General features: G+C 43.3%; 1 pseudogene; it reads left to right on the top strand.

Moving 5' to 3' along the window:
- Window positions 1-178: 178 nt before the first annotated feature.
- Window positions 179-17,026, top strand: LOC129867694 (protein adenylyltransferase SelO-1, mitochondrial-like; annotated as a pseudogene).
- Window positions 17,027-17,549: the final 523 nt, after the last annotated feature.

Here is a 17,549-nt window from a genome sequence, read left to right as displayed (position 1 = left end):
AGTAAGGCACCTCAGGGGTTTGTGGTATGTGGCCGCCGCGTTGCGCTTAAGAAAAGCCCTTAGCCGTGGTGTATTGGCCATGTACCACACATCCTCGGGCCTTATTGCTTAAGTGTGTATGTATATATATATATATATATATATATATATATATATATATATATATATATATATATATATATACGCACAAACATATACAGTTGAAGTCGGAAGTTTACATACACGTTAGCCAAATGCATTTAAACTCAGTTTTTCACAATTCCTGTAAAAATGCCCTGTCTTAGGTCAGTTAGGATCACCACTTTATTTTAAGAATGTGAAATGTCAGAATAATAGTTGAGAGAATGATTTATTTCAGCTTTTATTTCTTTCATCACATTCCCAGTGGGTCAGAAGTTTACATACACTCAATTAGTATTTGGTAGCATTGCCTTTAAATTGTTTAACTTGGGTCAAATGTTTCGGGTAGATTTTGGCCCATTCCTCCTGACAGAGCAGGTGTAACTGAGTCAGGTTTGTAGGCCTCCTTGCTCGCACACGCTTTTTCAGTTCTGCCCACAAATCTTCTATAGGATTGAGGTCAGGGCTTTGTGATGGCCACCCCAATACCTTGACTTTGTTGTCCTTAAGCCATTTTGCCACAACTTTGGAAGTATGCTTGGGGTCATTGTCCAGTTGGAAGACCCATTTGCGATCAAGCTTTAACTTCCTGACTTATGTCTTGATGTTGCTTCAATATATCCACATAATTTTCCATCCTCATGATGCCATCTATTTGTGAAGTGCACCAGTCCCTCTGCAGCAAAGCACCCCCACAACATGATGGTGCCACCCCTGTGCTTCACTGTTGGGATGGTGTTCTTTGGCTTGCAAGCCTCCCCCTTTTTCCTCCAAACATAACGATGGTCATTATGGTCAAACAGTTCTATTTTTGTTTCATCAGACCGGAGGACATTTCTCCAAAAAGTACCATCTTTGTCCCCATGTGCATTTTCAAACTGTAGTCTGGCTTTTTGATGGCGGTTTTGGAGCAGTGGCTTCTTCTTTGCTGAGCAGCCTTTCAGGTTATGTTGATATAGGACTCGTTTTACTGTGGATATAGCAACTTTTGTACCTGTTTCCTCCAGCATCTTGACAAGGTCCTTTGCTGTTCTGGGATTGATTTGCACTTTTTGCACCAAAGTACGTTCATCTCTAGGAGACAGAACGCGTCTCGTTCCTGAGCGGTATGACGGCTGCGTGGTCCCATGGTGTTTATACTTGCGTACTATTATTTGTACAGATGAACGTGGTACCTTCAGGCGTTTGGAAATTTATCCCAAGGATGAACCAGACTTGTGGAGGTCTACACATTTTTTTTCTGGGGTCTTGGCTGATTTCTTTTGATTTTTCCATGATGTCAAGCAAAGAGGCACTGAGTATGAAGGTAGGTCTTGAAATACATCCACAAGTACACCGCCAATTGACTGAAATGTTGTCAATTAGCCTATCAGAAGCTTCTAAAGCCATGGCATCATTTTTTTGAATTTTCCAAGCTGTTTAAAGGCACAGTCAACTTAGTGTATGTAAACTTCTGACCCACTGGAATTGTGATACTGTGAATTAATCTGTCTAGAAACAATTGTTGGAAAAATTACTTGACTTTGTTATGCACAAAGTAATGTCTTTACCGACATGCCAAACCCATAGTTTGTTAACAAGACATTTGTGGAGTTGTTAAACGAGTTTTAATGACTCCAACCTAAGTGTATGTAAACTTCTGACTTCAACTGTACATGCATACAGTACATTCAGAAAGTATTCAGACCCCTTGATTTTCCCCCCACATTTTTTTACGTTACAGCCTTATTCTAAAGTGGATTAAATAGTTTTTTTCCTCAATCTACACACAATACCCCATAATGACAAAGCAAAAACAGTTATAAAAAAAAGTTTTTGCAATATCACATTTATGTAATTATTCAGCCCCTTTACTCAGTACTTTGTTGAAGCACCTTTGGCAGTGATTACAGCCTATTTAAATATAGCACTTTATTACATTTTTGGGTACAGATTCCCACCCATGGCTAGTAAGGAATTTAACAAATTAACTCAGTCAAAAAGTACAAATATGACCAAATAACGTATGTAACTGACTACACTGTAGTTTACCACCACAGTGGGGGTTTTGGGGAAAGTTCTCTCCCCAGCCAAGAGACAGAAGGTTTTAGTAACAAATTGTAGTTGCGCTATCCCAACATGGACACCTAAGTTCCTCCATCGCTCATGAGGAAAGTCAACCCAGGGACTAGGCTATGTCTGGTGTTATAGTGACTACCTTTCCTGGTCACACAATATACTGTTCCTCAAGGCAAACTGATCTGTGCTGGTTGGTGTTACACACAACCAACCATACTGATTGATAGACGGTACAACCTAATGCTTCGACGTGTGTTATAAATACCTGTACTGTATAAGGCAATGCCCAACTCAAATTTGTACTGGTATTTTGAATTGCATATTTGTTTTTCAAAGAATGCTTCATTCTGGAAGATCAGTTGTGTGTTTTGTATTGGTTGGAGTAGGAAGGGTAAAATACCATGACCACCACACTTATAACATACTTAATTTAACAGAGGGCTAATGTGGGATAAATTTAAATAAAATAAAAAGATAAATATGCAGAGGGCGGAGTAAAATTGCCTCGAAGCAAGCAATGTATTTTAAATGGGGGCATTTTGTATATTTGACTGTACTTGCAATGAGGCACCATCAACATGTATGTTGTAAAACATAAACTACCACTTTCTGCGTGATGGTGGTAGATACTGGACATGATCAGAAAATATGCACTTTGTACTACAAGCCATCAATGAACTCTCTCTTTGTATGGGAACATCTGACATTTCAGACAACATGCTTCTACGACATGCATGATTTTAGTACAGCCGATTGCCAGATTGTTCCCTAATCCCTAGGAATGAATGGGGAATGTTGGGGATTATGTTCGATGGGAGCTGGGAAGGGTTGGTTGGGGTTAACGCCTTATTCTGCTATCGCCTTATTCTGCCTTGGACCTGTAGATTGCCTGCCTCTGCTGCAGCTGTGGCTTGTTCATCTCTCACTGTCCTCCATTGTTTTGTGTCTCCCTATCTCAGTCTGTTCATGCTGTATGTCTGGGTCTGCTGGATAGGACCAGGTTGGGTGACACCCTCAGACAAATAGTTGTGGATTCTGTTTCCCCCAAAATGAAATGTTTTTCTGATAGATGTACTTTTGGAAGATAATGCCATGTTGCATTTACATATCTGTCATTGCCCCTTCAAATTTATTTTGAATTTGTAATTGAAATATATTGGGAAATTAGCCTACCGCTGTAGCTCAATCGATCATATCAGCGGGTGTATTTAGGACTTCAGTTTGAGTTTACTCTGAGCCAATAAGGAAACCACTGTCAGAAAATAGTTGGGTAATTTACCACGATAACTTGATATCTATGTTTCCCGACATACTGTAGTTTCTGATGTGTATGGTGGAATAGGGGCATGCAGCGGTCCTTTATCACCCGCACCATTCTGTCAGTATTGGTGTAGTTTGTTTTGTGTTTGTATGTTGACAAGAGAAAACGTTGTGTATGAATGACAATCTGTATTCCCATCCTCACTCTATCATTGTAAACAAGCCAAATATTGAAGCCTACATTCTATATTGAACTATACAACTTTTAAATAAAATGTATATACATTTAAAAAAGTATTCAATCTATTTTTGTATTACGTCTCTTTGCTGCCATCCTTGGGTGCCATGATCAATGTAGTTCTGTCTTCGTTTCCGGTAGGACCAATAATAAAGTAGCACAATATTTTAGACAAATGTCCGTAGTGCAGTGTTGCGACAACTGACTCGGACAGCGAGAACTACGTCTCTGGTGACTTTAAACAAACAGATATATGGCCTTTAGTTTGATGGCTGCTTTAAAACTTCGTCTGGCACAGTCTAATTTTCTTCGCTCTGGTATTGTCGTCGTTGTTAAATACTTATCCACTGTCAGGATGGACGGCATGGGTCTGGCGGTCAGTCGTTCATCGCTCGAGCGCCTCGAGTTTGACAATGTCGCACTCAAGAAACTTCCGTTGGATACATCAGAAGAGCCTGGTCCGCGAAGGGTGGAAGGAGCCTGTTTCTCCCGAGTAAAGCCGAAGCCAGTGGTCAAGCATAGGTTCGTGGCCGTCTCTAATGACGCTTTAGCTCTGCTTGGACTGAACGCCGAGAAGGTTCTGACCGGTCCGCTTGATCCAGAGTAACTGAGTGGCTCCAAAGTAATGCCAGGGTCCGAGCCTGCCGCGCACTGCTACTGCGGTCACCAGTTCGGCTCGTTCGCCGGACAGCTGAGGGACAGGGCAGCCTGCTATCTGGGTGAAGTAAAAGCTCCAGCTGACTAGAGGCCAGTGCTGCTCCGGGAGAACCCCAGTGTCCGATGGGAGATTCAGGTCAAGGGAGCTGGTCTGACTCCCTACTCCTGGTCGGGCAGTTTACACAGTATTGCATGATAAGCATGACTAGACAGGTGTTTTTTTTGTTGACTATTTACCTAAGGAAATCTGTTTTCTCAGTTTTTGGCGAGCATTGTGTCTTTTGGCCTATATATTGTTTTTTTCATATGCAGTGCACATTCTGGAAGCACAGTCTATGGAATTATGAATAATTCTCTCATTCCCAGACAAGCTGACGACAAGGCTCAGCGCTCCAGCATCAGAGAGTTTCTGTGCAGTGAGGCGGTGTTTGCTCTGGGGGTGCACACTACCAGGGTCACATCTGACAGCAAGGTGGTACGAGACGTGTACTACAGCAGGTACCCCACCAAGGGCCCCAGCTACGGCCACGATGAGATCAGAGGTCAGATGATGGATTGTGTCATATAGAGCTTCTACCGAGAGATCCAGCAGAACCACACAGAGTGGAGAGGAATGTGTCATTCTTCAGAGAGGTAATCATGGACACTAGATTCAGTGAAGCATCAATCATTTATACGCAGTACAATAATGCTCTGATATGATTTTTGAAGGAATATGGCTATCCTTTTTGACAGTGAAACTACTTTGTGTCAAAGCAGACTGTAGGCCTACATTGGAGCTCTCTCTATCCTTTATCTTTTTGTTGTGGAGCCAAGCACACTGCTATCTATCCTGTTCATGCTGTGAAAGGAAGTCTTAATACAGTGAGAGTGTGACTTCCTAAGCGCACACACACTGCTTTTAATTCATTATCTTCTTTAATGCTAAATGGTATTAACAAAGTAGTAACATGTACGATGCTATTGTTTAGCGATTAACTATGCATTGTTATGCACATTCACATCCCTCATGAAGATTATCAAAAGCCCAGCATACGATCCCCAAATATTTTTGCCTAACCCAGCGCCTACGCATGATATGACTGAAACCAGTAGACCCAAATCAACTCTTCTCGTCCAGTATGACCCTTCTCTGTGTGCATCCATGTTTTGGTGGTAGGTGATGCTGCGTACTGGTGGCCCAGTGGCAGTGTGTGGGCTTCTGCCATTGAGTCCCCCGATTACCTGCTCCTCTACAACACCTTCTACCTGGGCAACATGAGAAGGAAGCTGGGCCTGCTGAGGAAGGAAGAGCCAGAGGATGAGATGTTGATCACTGAGCTCCTGCATACCATGCACAACACAGGTAGGGAGAGAGACTCACTACATACTCAAATCAAATTTGTCACATACAGGTGTTTAGCAGATGTTATTGCGGGTGTAGCAAAATGCTTGTGTTTCTGGCTCCAATAGTGCAGTAATATCTAACAAGTAATATCTAACAATTTCATAACAAAACACACAAATCTAAAGGAATGGAATTAATATATAAGTATAGAATACAGTATATACAGTGGCAAGAAAAAGTATGTGAACCCTTTGGAATTACCTGGGATTCTGCACAAATTGGTCATAAAATCTGATCTTCTAAGTCACAACAATAGACAAACACAGTCTGCTTAAACTAATAACAAACAATTATATGTTTCCATGTCTTTATTGAACACACCGTGTAAAACATTCACAGTGCAGGGTGGAAAAAATGTGAACCCTTGGATTTAATAACTGGTTGACTCTCCTCAATAACCTCAATGTCTTCTGTAGTTGCGGATCAGACCTGCACAACAGTCGGGAGGAATTTTGGACCATTCCTCTTTACAAACTGTTTCAGTTCAGCAATATTCTTTGGATGTCTGGTGTGAACCACTCTCGAGGACATGCCACAGCATCTCAATCGGGTTCAAATCAAGTTAATTTATATAGCCCTTCTTACATCAGCTGATATCTCAAAGTGCTGTACATAAACCTAGCCTAAAACCCCAAACAGCAAGCAATGCAGGTGTAGAAGCACGGTGGCTAGGAAAAACGCCCTAGAAAGGCCAAAACCTCGGAAGAAACCTAGAGTAACCAGGCTATGAGGGGTGGCCAGTCCTCTTCTGGCTGTGCCGGGTGAAGATTATAACAGAACATGGCCAAGATGTTCAAATGTTCATAAATGACCAGCATGGCCAAATAATAATAATCACAGTAGTTGTCAAGGGTGCAACAGGTCAGCACCTCAGGAGTAAATGTCAGTTGGCTTTTCATAGCCGATCATTGAGAGTATCTCTACCGCTCCTGCTGTCTCTAGAGAGTTGACAACAACAGGTCTGGGACAGGTAGCAGGTCCGGTGAACAGGTCAGGGTTCCATAGCCGCAGGCAGAACAGTTGAAACTGGAGCAGCAGCACGGCCAGGTGGACTGGGGACAGCAAGGAGTCATCATGCCAGGTAGTCCTGAGGCATGGTCCTAGGGCTCAGGTCCTCCGAGAGAGAAGAAAGAGCATACTTAAATTCACACAGGACACTGGATAAGACAGGAGAAATACTCCAGATATAACAGACTGACCCTAGCCCCCCGACAAACTACTGCAGCATAAATACTGGAGGCTGAGACAGTAGGGGTTAGGAGACACTGTGGCCCCATCCGATGATACCCCAGACAGGCCCAAACAGACAGGATATAACCCCACCCACTTTGCCAAAGCACAGCCCCCACACCACTAGAGGGATATCTTCAACCACCAACTTACCATCCTGAGACAAGGCCGAGTATAGCCCACAAAGATTGCCGCCACGGCACAACCCAAGGGGGGTGCTAACCCAGACAAAAAGACCACGTCGGTGACTCAACCCACTCAAGTGACGCACCCCTCCTAGGGACGGCATGGAAGAGCACCAGTAAGCCAGTGACTCAGCCCCTGTAATAGGGTTAGAGGCAGAGAATCCCAGTGGAGAGAGGGGAACCGGCCAGTTCCTTTCTGTTCACCTTCACACTCCTGGGCCAGACTACACTCAATCATAGGACCTACTGAAGAGATGAGTCTTCAATAAAGACTTAAAGGTTGAGACGAGTCTGCGTCTCTCACATGGGTAGGCAGACCATTCCATAAAAATGGAGCTCGATAGGAGAAAGCCCTGCCTCCAGCTGTTTGCTTAGAAATTCTAGGGACAATTAGGAGGCCTGCGTCTTGTGACCGTAGCGTACGTGTAGGTATGTACGGCAGGACCAAATCGGAAAGATAGGTAGGAGCAAGCCCATGTAATGCTTTGTAGGTCAGCAGTAAAACCTTGAAATCAGCCCTTGCCTTAACAGGATGCCAGTGTAGGGAGTCTAGCATTGGAGTAATATGATCACATTTTTTGGTTCTAGTCGGGATTCTAGCAGCCGTATTTAGCACTAACTGAAGTTTTAGTGCTTTATCCGGGTAGCCCGAATGTAGAGCATTGCAGTAGTCTAACCTAGAAGTGACAAAAGCATGGATACATTTTTCTGCATAATTTTTGGACAGAACATTTCTGATTTTTGCAATGTTACGTAGATGGAAAAAAGCTGTCCTTGAAACAGTCTTGATATGTTCGTCAAAGAGAGATCAGCATCCAGAGTAACACAGAGGTCCTTCACAGTTTTATTTGAAACGACTGTACAACCATCATGATTAATTGTCAGATTCAACAGAAGATCTCTTTGTTTCTTAGGACCTAGAACAAGCATCTCTGTTTTGTCAGAGTTTAAAAGTAGAATGTTTGCAGCCATCCACTTCCTTATGTCTGAAACACAGGCTTCCAACGAGGGCAATTTTGGGGCTTCACCATGTTTCATAGAAATGTACAGCTGTGTGTCATCCGCATAGCAGTGAAAGTTAACATTATGTTTTCGAATGACCTCCCCAAGAGGTAAAATATATAGTGAAAACAATAGTGGTCCTAAAACGGAACCTTGGGGAACACCGAAATGTACAGTTCATTTGTCAGAGGACAAAACATCCACAGAGACAAACTGATATCTTTCCGACAGATAAGATCTAAACCAGGCCAGAACTTGTCCGTGTAGACCAATTTGGGTTTCCAGTCTCTCCAAAAGAATGTGGTGATCGATGGTATCAAAAGCAGCACTAAGGTCTAGGAGCACGAGGACAGATGCAGAGTCTCGGTCTGACGCCATTAAAAGGTAATTTACCACCTTCACAAGTGCAGTCTCAGTGCTATGATGGGGTCTAAAACCAGACTGAAGCATTTCGTATACATTGTTTGTCTTCAGGAAAGCAGTGAGTTGCTGCGCAACAGCTTTTTCTGTTGAGGTCAGGACTCTGACTGGGCGACTCCAGAAGGAGTATTTTCTTCTGTTGAAGCCATTCTGTTGATTTACTACTGTGTTTTGGGTCGTTGTCCTGTTGCATCACCCAACTTCTGTTGAGCTTCAATTGACGGACATATAGCCTTACATTCTCCTGCAAAATGTCTTGATAAACACGGGAATTCATTTTTCCATTGATGATACCAAGTTGTCCAGGCACTGAGGCAGGAAAGCAGCCCAAACCATGATGCTCCCTCCACCGTACTTTACAGTTGGGATGAGGTTTTGATGTTGGTGTGTGCTGTGCCTTTTTTTTTCTCCACACAGTGTTGTGTGTGCCTTCCAAACAACTCAACTTTAATCTTTCCACGGAATATTTTTACAGTAGCGCTGTGGAAGATCCAGGTGCTCTTTTGCGAACTTCAGACGTGCAGCAATGTTTTTTTGGACAGCAGTGGCTTCTTCGGTGGTGTCCTCCCATGAACAACATTCTTGTTTAGTGTTTTGCATATCGTAGTCTTGTCAACAGAGCCATTAGCATGTTCCAGAGATTTCTGTAAGTCTTCAGCTGACACTCTAGGATTATTCTTAACCTCATTGAGCATTCTGCACTGTGCTCTTGCAGTCATCTTTGCATGACGGACACTGCTAGGGAGAGTAGCAACAGTGCTGAACTTTTTCAATTTATAGACAATTTGTCTTACTGTGGACTGATGAACATCAAGGCTTTTAGAGATACTTTTGTAACCCTTTCCAGCTTTATGCAAGTCAACAATTCTTAATCTTAGGTCTTCTGAGATATCTTTTGTTTGAGGCATAGTTCACATCAGGCGATGCTTCATGTGAATAGCAAACTCGCATTGAGTTTTTTTTATATTGCAGGGCAGCTCTAATCAACATCTCCAATCTCGTCTCATTGATTGGACTCCAGGTTAGCTGACCCCTGACTCCAATTAGCTTTTGGAGAAGTCATTAGCCTAGGGGTTCACATACGTTTCCCAACCTACACTGGGAATGTTTAAATGATGTATTCAAAATAGACAAGAAAAATACAATTTGTGTGTTATTAGTTTAAGCACACTGTCTGTCTATTGTTATGACTTAGAGGAAGATCAGATCGCATTTTTTGAGCAATTTATGTAGAATTCCAGGTAATGGGCAGCAGGCAGCCTAGTGGTTAGAGCATTGGGCCAGTAACCGAAAGTTTGCTAGCTCGAACCGCCGAGCTGATAAGGTAAAAATCTGTCGTTCTGATCCTGAACAAGGCAGTTAACCCACTGTTCCTAGGCCGTCATTGTAAATAAGAATTTGTTCTTAACTTACTTGCCTAGTTAAATAAAGGTAAAATACATTTTAAAAATCCAATGTTTTTCTTGCAACTGTACGTATGAGATGAGTAATGCAAAATGTGAACATTATTAAAGTGACTAGTGTTCCATTATTAAAAGTGGCCAGTGATTAACTTCTTATAGCTGCAATCCCGTTAAAGGGATGATATGACAACAGCCAGTGAAAGTGCAGGGCGCCAAATTCAAACAGAAATCTCATAATTAAAATTCCTCAAACATACATGTATCTTAAACCATTTTAAAGGTGATCTTGTTGTTAATCCCACCAAAGTGTTTGATTTCAAATAGGCTTTACAGCGAAAGCACCACAAACGATAATGTTAGGTCACTGCAAAATCACAGACAAACACAGCTATTTTTCCAGTCAAAGACAGGAGTCACAAAAAGCTGAAATAGAGATAAAATGAATCACTAACCTTTGATGGTCTTCAACAGATGACACTCATAGGACTTCATGTTACACAATACATATATGTTTTGTTCGATAAAGTTCATATTTATATCCAAAAACCTCCGTTTACGTTGGCGCCATGTTCAGAAAGGCCTCCAAAATATCCGGAGAAATTGCAGAGAGCCACGTCAAATAATAAATACTCATCATAAACTTTGAAAGATACATGTTTTACATAGAATTAAAGATACACTTGTTCTTAATGCAACCGCTGTGTCAGATTTCAAAAAGCTTTATGGCAAAAGCACAATATTCAATAATCTGAGAACAGCGTTTAGCCACAAAAGGAAGCCATACAGTTACCCGCCAAATTGTGCAGTCAACAAAACTCATAAATAGTATTATAAATCTTCACTTAGCTTTGCTGATCTTCGTCGGAATGCACTCCCAGGACTCCCACAAGAAATGTTTGTTTTGTTCGGTAATGTCCATCATTTGTCCAAATAGCTATTTTTGTTAGCGTGTTTGGTAAACAAATCCAAAGTCAGGAAGCACGTTCACTAAAAGCAGACAATGTCAAAAAGTTCTGTAACAGTCAGTAGAAACATGTCAAACGATGTATTGAATCAATCTTTAGAATGTTTAACATAAATCTTGAATAACGTTCCAACCGGAGAATACCATTGACTTCAGATAGAAGCTGTTTTTCAGTCTCTTGGTCCCAGCTTTGATGCACCTGTACTGACCTTGCCTTCTGGATGATAGCAAGATGAACAGGCAGTGGCTCAGGTGGTTGTCCTTGGTTATATTTTTGGCCTTCCTGTGACATTGTGTGCTGTAGGTGTCCTGGAGGGCAGGTAGTTTGCCCCCGGTGATGCGTTGGGCAAACCGCACCACACTCTGGAGAGCCCTGAGGTTGCGGGTGGTGCAGTTGCCGTACCAGGTGATAATCCAGCCCGACAGATGCTCTCAATTGTGCATATGTAAAAGTTTGAGGGTCTTAGAGGCCAAGACAAATTTCTTCAGCCTCCTGAGGTTGAAGAGGTGCTGTTGCGCTGCCTTCACCACACTGTCTGTGTGGGTGGACAATTTCAGTTTTTCAGTGATGTGTACTCTGAGGAACTTGAAGCATTCCACCTTCTCCACTGCGGTCCTGTCGATGTGGATAGGGGGGTGCTCCGTTTGCTATTTCCTGAAGTCCACGATCAGCTCCTTGGTTTTGTAGATGTTGTACGAGGAAAAATAACCTCATCCCACACTCCCAGGGTTCTCACCTCCTCCCTATAGGCTGTTACGTCATTGTTGGTAATCAGGCCTACTATTGTTGTGTCATCTGTAAACTTGATGATTGAGTTGGAGGCATGCATGGCCATGCAGTCATGTGAGAACAGGGAGTACAGGAGGGGGCTGAGCACGCACCCTTGTGGGTTCCCTGTGTTGAGGATCAGCGAAGTGGAGGTGTTGTTTCATACCTTCACCACCTGGGGGTGGCCCGTTAGGAAGTCCAGGACCCAGTTGCACAGGGTGGGGTCCAGACCCAGGGACCTCGAGCTTAATGATGACCTTGGAGGGTACTATGGTGTTAAATGCTGAGCTATAGTCAATGAACAGCATTCTTACATAGGTATTCCTCTTGTCCAGATGGGATAGGGCAGTGCGATGGTGATTGTATTGTCTGTGGATCTATTCGGGGCGGTAAGCAAATTGAAGTGGGTCTAGGGTGTCAGGTAAGGTGGAGGTGAAATGATCCTTGACTAGTCTCTCGAAGCACTTCATGATGACAGAAGTGAGTGCTACGGGGCAAAAGTCATTTAGTTCAATTACCTTTGCTTTATTGGGTACAAGAACAAAGGTGGATATCTTGAAGCATGTGGGGACAGCAGACTGGGATAGGGAGAGATTGAATATGTCCGTAAACACTCCTGTCAGCTGGTCTGCGCATGCTCTGAGGACGCGGCTAGGGATGCCGTCTGGGCCGGCAGCCTTGTGAGTGTTAACATGCTTAAATGTCTTGCTCACGTCGGCCACGGAGAAGGAGAGCCCACAGTCCTTGGTAGCATGCTGCATCGGTGGCACTTATCCTCAAAGCAGGTGAGAAAGTGTTTTAGCTTGTCTGGAAGCAAAACGTCATTGTACATAACAAAGCTAAGGGGAATGAGGAGGGACAGAGAGAACTGAGGGATGTGCCGCAGTACACTCAACACAGATGCATAAAAAGGAGACTCACAGTAACACCATTCACATGAAATGCATGTAGCCAATAGAAGACAGCTTTGACACTACACTATGACTAAGCATGACTGATTTAATCTCTGATCATTCCCTTCCTTCCCCATTGTAGGTACAGACTTCACTAACACGTTTCGCTGTCTGAGCCAGATTCCCTTCCCCACTTCTGGCGACGGGGAGGCAGAGGAAGGAGTCATCAAAATGGCCACAGACCTCTTCCTGGAGCAGTGCGCCTCTCTGGAGGAGCTCAAGGCTGCCAACAAGCCCAGCATGGACACAGTGAGAATAGATTGACATGAGCAGTGAGAACACAGTTAATGGTTTGTTTGAAGCTGACTTGAAGTTGGAGTAGGGGGACATTCTCATTGTAGACAAACTATTTGGTCAATAATACAGTAGTGGGAATTAGGGGTGTGAAAGTTAAAATGAAATTGGGATCCTTAACGTTAAGAGAACCTGCTCCAGAGCGGTTAAGGATTTTTCATTGAGGATCTCTGTACTTTGCGCCGTTCATCTTTCCCTCGATCCTGACTAATCTCCCAGTCCCTGCCACTGAAAAACATCCCCACAGCATGATGCTGCCCCTACCATGCCGGGATGGTGCCAGGTTTCCTCCAGACGGGACGGTTGACATTCAGACCAAAGAGTTCAATCTTGGTTTCATCAGGCCAGAGAATCTTGTTTCTCATGGTCTGAGTCCTTGAGGTGCCTTTTGGCAAATTCCAAGCAGGCTGTCATGTGCCTTTTACTGAGGAGTGGTTTTAGTCTGGCTGCTCTACCATAAAGGCCTGATTGGTGGTGCTGCAGAGATGGTTGTACTTCTGGAAGGTCTCCCATCTTCATAGAGTAACTCTGGAGCTCTGTCAGTGACTGTCGGGTTCTTGGTCACCTCCCTGACCAAGGCCCTTCTCCCCTGATTGCTCAGTTTGGTCAGGTGGCGTGCACTAGGAAGAGTCTTGGTGGTTCCAAACTTCTTCCATTTAAGAATGATGGAGGCCACTGTGTTCTTGGGAACATTCAATGCTGCGTAATTCTTTTTGGTACCCTTCCCCAGATCTGTGCCTCGACACATCTGTTTCAGAGTTCTAGGGACAATTCCTTTGACCTCATGGCTTGGTTTTTGCTCTGACATGCGCTGTCAACTGTTGGACCTTATATAGACATGTGTGTGCCTTTCCAAATCATGTCCAATCAATTGAATTTACCACAGGTGGACTCAATCAAGTTGTAGAAACATCTCAAGGATGATCAATGGAAACCGGATGCACCCAAGCTCAATTTTGAGTCTCATAGCAAAGGGTCTGAGTACTTCTGTAAATAGGGTATTTCTGTTTTGTATTTAGTAATTTTGCAAAAAATTCCAAAAACCTGTTTCACTTTGTCATTATGGGGGTATTGTGTGTAGATTGATATTTATTTATTTAATCCATTTTAGAATTAGTCTAAAGTAACAAAATGTGGAAAAAGTCAGGGTCTGAATACTTTCAAATGCATTGTATCTCTTTACTCTGCCTCTTCCTTCTCTTTTTTCATCTCTTTCTCCTTCCTCTCTGCTTCTCCCTTCTAAAATACATTTTTATTGACTTTTTGCATTAAGAGACACCACTCGCCGTTCAGTGAGTTGACCATGCTACTGCATTTGGCCCAGAGCAACCCGTCCCTGTTCCAGATGGTCTCGGAACGGAGGACGGTGAGCATGAAGCTGGGTTGGCCGAAGGAGCTGCTGGAGGTCGAGGCCAAGCACAGAGAACTGGGTCACCTCATACAGGTCAGAAATAAGTAATGTAGTCTTAATTACATACTTACCTCTTTCTCATACTCAGTGTTTGACACTAGGTGACTTACCCCTCCACCACCAGTGTGTATATCCCTAGCACTCACCTGCTCTAGAAATATAGCATGAGGAATTAAAGGCATGGAAAAGAGCAGGTTGGTCTAGTGTTTGCAGTAGAGGTGTTTTTAGTCAGAGATATTTTTTGTCTGAGTCATCCAGCTCTGTGTTGTGACTGGTGCAGTAAGCGTCTGGCTGGTGAGGTTGAGGGCCAAAGGGACGTCCAGGCACTGCAGGAGGAGAGGGTGAAAGTGATGAACGGCACCAACCCACAATACGTCCTCAGGAACTACATCGCCCAGAATGCAAGAGGCAGCCGAGAACGGAGACTTCTCTGAGGTCAAAGCTCCGATCCATGTTTTCTTCATTATGCCGTAATAGGGACCAAACTTTCAATACCGCTTCCCTCTTGACTTTCATTTGTGTTATTCCAAGTAATGATGTCACCATTACAGAAGCATTCTCACAATGAAAAAAACATGTTCTCTTTCCCTTAACTTGCTTCTCTGGATTTCCATCTCATAGTTTGATCTTTCTCCCATCTCTCTGTGCCATAGATCCAGCGGCTCTTGAAGGTTCTAGAAAAGCCTTTCTCTACCCAGCCGGGTCTGGAGCAACCGAGTTGGCTGGGCCAAGAGGTGGTGGAGGAGCAGGGAGAGATGGAGTGGCAGAAGCGGCAGCATCCCGAATGCGTGTTCCCTATGACAGCAAGCCCCCAAGTTTGGGCCAATGAAATCTGTGTTACCTGATCTTCCCTTCTGATCACCCTTCCCTGACAGTCTACCCACCCATATGTACAATAGAGAATGCCACTGTCTTTTCTTCCTTTGTTTACCTATACCTCTCTCCTCATACTCTCTCTTTACTTGGGTGGGTAATGGCACGGAAGGTACATTTTAATGAGGTAAGATTCTCCTTTGTTAACCCCTCAGCCTATAGATATGCAATGCAAGGATGTGTTAAGAGTTTTTTTTATTTTTTTATTTTTTTTATCCCATTTTCTCCCCAATTTTCGTGGTATCCAATCGCTAGTAATTACTACCTTGTCTCATCGCTACAACTCCCGTACGGGCTCGGGAGAGACGAAGGTCGAAAGCCATGCGTCCTCCGAAGCACAACCCAACCAGCCGTACTGCTTCTTAACACAGCGCGCCTCCAACCCGGAAGCCAGCCGCACCAATGTGTCGGAGGAAACACCGTGTACCTGGCCCCCTTGGCTGGCGCGCACTGCGCCCGGCCCGCCACAGGAGTCGCTGGAGCGCGATGAGACAAGGATATCCCTACCGGCCAAACCCTCCCTACCCCGGACGACGCTATGCCAATTGTGCGTCGCCCCACGGACCTCCCGGTCGCGGCCGGCTGCGACAGAGCCTGGGCGCGAACCCAGAGACTCTGGTGGCGCAGTTAGCACTGCGATGCAGTGCCCTAGACCACTGCGCCACCCGGGAGGCCGTGTTAAGAGTTTTGGCACATTTCACAAAGTACAACCCCAGAAATCTGAAATTACACCTTTTTTTGATCCAAGTGATAATTACATTTATGGAAATATCATGTGTTCAGTTGATTTGTAGTCTTTATACAGATGTCTCTGTAGATCTGTGTAGCCTATTGGCTGTCTGGTTATGAATGACAGACCAGACGTCCAGTCCTACAATGACCCATCTGAGTCCGAGAGAATAGGAGTATCACCTCTATGTACCAAATAATGTGTGTGAAAAGGAATGTACATGATTTACATATCATCTGAATTTTACAGAATGAGTCACATAATGTGACTGAGCCACGAAGGACTTCACACACAAGTATAACATAACATAAATGTCACCATTGTAAATGTCATAGCAACTGTAACACAGTTTGGTGCCTCATTGCACAAATACTACTACACCACATTGCATCGTTTGGTAACATTTTATGTATTGCATACATTTTCCAGGAAGCTTCAAAACTGCAATTGTCAACTAAATATATGCCAAGGAAATCTTGAGCAATGGTTTTGTTTGTTAATTTCTTGGAATAAATGTTTTTTTATCAATTGATATGGAAATGATATGTCATGATGCTGAAGAAATGGCTTTTATAGGGTGTTCCTTGGTAACTTGAATTTCATTGAAATGTTAATATTGTGGCACAAAGTTGAGCTATTTGTAACTTAAATGTAATGGACTGTTAAATATTCTATTTTTGTAAGTTGGAAGGTTTTACATATGGCAATTTTAGTGAAGGAAAACAATATGCACTACTCAAATGGCTTCTCTTGGGCTCCAGGTAAATTCTCTGAGGTACATATGAATCAAACTCATAAATGAACATTTCAACCACTGTGACCACCACCATATATCTTTGTCATTACCCCCTTCAAAACATGCATACCATGAGGAATAGAGGGACCTCTGTCAGGTGACGGATGAGCAATAATTATGTTCATATTGATCAGCAAAATATTGCTTATAATAGAATAGACTATCCTAAATTATAACCTGTGTTTTTATTTATTGATTCATGTACATTTTAAATGTATTATCTTCTGAGAGCTTCCTCTATATGTGAATTGTAGTTGGTAAACTTATACAAAAATATGTTGTCTTTTTCTGTTTTTTGTGTGCACACCAATGCGTAGGCCTAAACATGCACAACAGTATAGCCTTCATTGACATTACATTCCAGCCTGTCTCTTCATGCCTGGTTTCAGTAACCTTTCATCTGAAGGATTAATGTTGCTCATGTTAAACAGTAAATACTAGAGCCCACCAAACCTACCATAAAAAAATACTTGAGGCCATTTGATTTGACAGTGTTAAGAATTTTGTTGACATGTTTGTGTGAGGATATTATGTATCTGTGTCTTCCTCAGGCACTAACTGGCCTACACACAGCATTGCGATTCTCCCAAACCAACCTCAGAGCAGTGGGAGGAATGTCTGTACTCCTGGTGCCTCCTTAATGCACAGGTCCTAGCAAGCCCTGAAAACAGTGAGTACTCTACATCTCAACACGCCCAAGGCAGAAAGCCACATAGGGAGCAGTAGCAAAAACAAGCAGGCCTGTAACAATTAATCTTACACACAGTCATACTTGTATTCGATCCTTGTTGTATACCAT

The sequence above is a fragment of the Salvelinus fontinalis genome, chromosome 12 (assembly GCF_029448725.1).
Source record: "Salvelinus fontinalis isolate EN_2023a chromosome 12, ASM2944872v1, whole genome shotgun sequence".
Lineage (NCBI taxonomy): Eukaryota > Metazoa > Chordata > Actinopteri > Salmoniformes > Salmonidae > Salvelinus > Salvelinus fontinalis.
The sequence above is the reverse complement of the archived record's forward strand: the minus strand, read 5'-3'. Positions and strand labels throughout refer to the sequence as shown.